The sequence below is a fragment of the Piliocolobus tephrosceles genome, chromosome 2, assembly GCF_002776525.5.
Source record: "Piliocolobus tephrosceles isolate RC106 chromosome 2, ASM277652v3, whole genome shotgun sequence".
NCBI lineage: Eukaryota > Metazoa > Chordata > Mammalia > Primates > Cercopithecidae > Piliocolobus > Piliocolobus tephrosceles.
The window spans coordinates 191,577,375-191,580,794 of record NC_045435.1 but is presented as its reverse complement, the minus strand read 5'-3'; the positions used below and the strand labels follow the sequence as shown (position 1 = coordinate 191,580,794).

At 48.0% G+C, this 3,420-nt stretch overlaps 1 pseudogene; it reads right to left on the bottom strand.

Moving 5' to 3' along the window:
* Positions 1-703: 703 nt before the first annotated feature.
* On the bottom strand, positions 704-798 carry LOC111544396 (annotated as a pseudogene).
* Positions 799-3,420: the final 2,622 nt, after the last annotated feature.

Sequence of the window (3,420 nt, the reverse complement as noted above, 5' to 3'; positions counted from 1 at the left end):
TGCTTAAGGTCACAATAATTTTAGCAGTAGAGGCTGGTCTAGGTCACAGATCAACTGCCCGTGGTCAGCACTGACAGCTCTTTCCACGAATGTTTAATATTAAGTTTCACTGACTGTGACATATATCTGTATCTCTCTCCACCTACATCTATATCTATATCTACACACATGTTCCACTGACTATGACCACCGCTACCATCGCCCACGCCCACACACTCATGTGGGAACCAAGAGGTAATCAGTCACTTCCTTACCTTTATTTTTCTATTTTTTGTTTTCCATTTCTGAGAGAGTCTCATTCTGTCACCCAGGCTGGAGTACAGTGGCGCAATCTTGACTCACCACTGCCTCTGCCTCCCGGGTTCAAGTGATTCTCCTGCCTCAGCCTCCCGAGTAGCTGGGATTACAGTGGCACGCCCCCACACGTGGCTAATTTTTGTATTTTTAGTAGAGATGGGGTTTCGCCATGTTGACCAGGCTGTTCTCGAACTCCTGACGTCAGGTGATCCATCTGCCTCAGCCTCCCAAAGTGCTGGGATCACAGGCATGAACCACCATGCCAGCCCACTTCCTTACCTTTAGACCGGCATATCTTTCCAGTTTTATGAAGGGGATAAAAATGTCTCTTAATTTTAAAGCATTTAAAAGCAACCAGTGAAAGAAAATCCCCAGATATTTGCTGCTTTTTTCTTTCTCTTTTTCACATCAGGCAGGTAACGTGCCGATGACAATGTCTGCAAAGGTTTGAGGGAGGCACCTCTCAAACCTAACCATCACACTTACAAACTACAAAAGACTCTTTCTTGGTACTTTTCTTGTTTGAAAGTACCTACATTTTGGGGCTCAAGACTCAGAAAGTCAGAGCGGAGAGGTGGGTCCCATGCTCCATTCTACTTTCCCCGAATAACCCCCAATGCTAAGCAGAGTTCCTGCCCTCTCTGGGATAGGAATCGCCTCTGTGGCCAAAACTGGGCCTCCATTTTTATCACCGCAGGAATATACATGGCCCCTTGGCTGCCTCCTGCCTGGGCAGCAGCAAAGCCTCCCCAGACTGCTCTGCCCTGTGGAAGAAAAGGCCTGGGTCCTACTCTTTTCCCAGTCTCCTTTTCTGGGAGGTGGCCGTGACGTGCTCCCATTACCCTGGGCAGAGGCTGTTTCCCATCTCTTCCTGAATGAGTTATACTTCATGGAGCCTGAGAGGAGGAGCCCTGGACTCTGCTTGCCTGGGATTACTGCCCTTCTACCCACTGTTCTCCCAGGAGCTCCCTTCTCTGGATCTAACATGACTTTCTCTTCTGAGCCAGGCCCAGCAGGAAGGATGCGTTTGTGCTCCGCCCTGCATTCCTGCAGTGTCCCTCGGGTGCTGTGGCTGGAAATGATTTGTGTAAGGCACTCAGCCAGTCTCCCTTTTAATCACTCCCATATTCACAGACAGAGGGAATCCCAGCCCCTCACCCAGGAGAGGGAAGGAACCTCCCTCATTTTGACAGGGTCTCCCTCCGTGGTGGGGTAAGCAGTGATTCTGGTCTCCAGGAAAGATGCTGCCAAGAGCCTCTTTCTCTGAGGCCTGATTATAAAATCGATATCTTCAGGAACCCCTCCTCCGTCTCTGGAGCCTCTGCAGGCAGACACTGCCCAGATAATGTTCAAACCTGCGTTCAGCTGGCAGGGTTTCCTGAACACCACTCTGGCTGGGGAGGACAGGATCAGCTGGGCCTGGAGGAATGGGCAGGGTTTGCTTAGGACATTCTGGGGAGGCAGATGGTGTAAGCTGGGGTTGGGTTGAGGAAGGGAAAGAGTTGGGGCAGCTTGAGGGAAACAGGGGTGTTTGTTGGGGAAGATGAGTGATGACCAGTCAGAGTCCCAACAGCAAACAGAGGACACAATTAAAATGGGATAGTTCCAGGATAGTTTATTTGCAAAGGTGTGATCATAGGGAAACCACAAAGAATAGTGTAGTTAACTGGTCTCAGTAAGAGCCAAGGTGTTATCACCTCTAGGCCCAAAGAGACAAGGACCAGAACAGAGAGTCCTGCAGAGCAACTTGACTTAGAAGGAGCAGAAGACTTCAGTCCAAGGGCACAGCAAGCTGGAGGCAGCCTTGCAGGGAGAGACCCAGGCACAGCTGGATTTGTAGTGACGCTGGCGAAGTTTAAGCTTCAGGATCCCACGCTTGCACAGGTGACTTCCAAAGCCAGGAGGAGTTCTAGCAATGTATTCATATGTCACACATTTTGTAAATTTTGCAAAATAAGATAGTTTCAATCCCAGGTTCCCTCCACTATACATGTCACGTGGTTGGGTGACTTTGGAGTCGTTGTGGGCATTTTTAGGGTCTGGTTAAGGGGGAGATGGGTTTTGGTTTGGTTGGGTATATGTAAGTTGCTCACAGTCACTTCTTTTTTTTTCTTTAGGATAGGATGGAGTCTCACTCTGTCACCCAGGCTGGAGTGCAGTGGCGCAATCTCAGCTCACTGCAATCTCCGCCTCCCGGGTTCAAGTGATTCTCTTGCCTCAGCCTCCCGAGTAGCTGGGATTACAGGCACCTGCCACCATAGCCAGCTAATTCTTGTACTTTTAGTAGAGACAAGGTTTTACCATGTTGTCCAGGCTGGTCTCGAACTCCTGACCTCAAGCGACCCACCCACCTCGGCCTCCCAAAGTGCTGGGATTATAGGCGTGAGCCACTGCACCTGCCCAGAGTCACATCTGAATATACTTAATTCATCACTAGCTGTCCTGATGTCAGAATGGCTTTTAGGAATACTCTCACCTCCAACTCACCTAGTGTCATGACTTGAAGGTAATGATAGGTCATATTGCAAGGCGTATGTGGTTAGTGGAAGAGAACAGAGGTTTGTAAGGTACGGAACCAGAAGATAGCCTATGGAAAATTCTTCCCATCATCAGACATACAATTTCAAGTGGAGAATTCAGTTCTCATGGTCAGAAATATCAGGGAGTACATGCAACTCTAAATACACCATACTATTTTCTTTTAAAATGGAGTCTCACCCTTCAGAAATTCTTAAACTTCATGTTTGTAGCCTATAAGCATAATACCATTTCAGAGCATACCAAAAGTAGTAATTTTTTAAGAAAAAGAAAGGAAATGCAGGTAAAAATAAAGGCCCTTGGACCAGTTGGTAATCCTGTTGTTAAAGGGAAATAAAGCATATTCACTCAGTGGGAAAAGCTTTACATTTCTTGCTACTTTGATAAAAAATGCTGACATCTTTGAAGCTGTCTTAGATTGGGTTCCCTGGAGGCTGACCATGAAATGAAAAGTTGTGGGCCCGAGGCTGACTGTGGCATGCTCTCAGGAGACAGACGTGTGAGGAAATGAGGATGGCAGCATTGGGAGAAGCTCGTCAGAAATGTGGCCTCAGCCAATCTGATATCCCCAGCAGCTGAAGGACG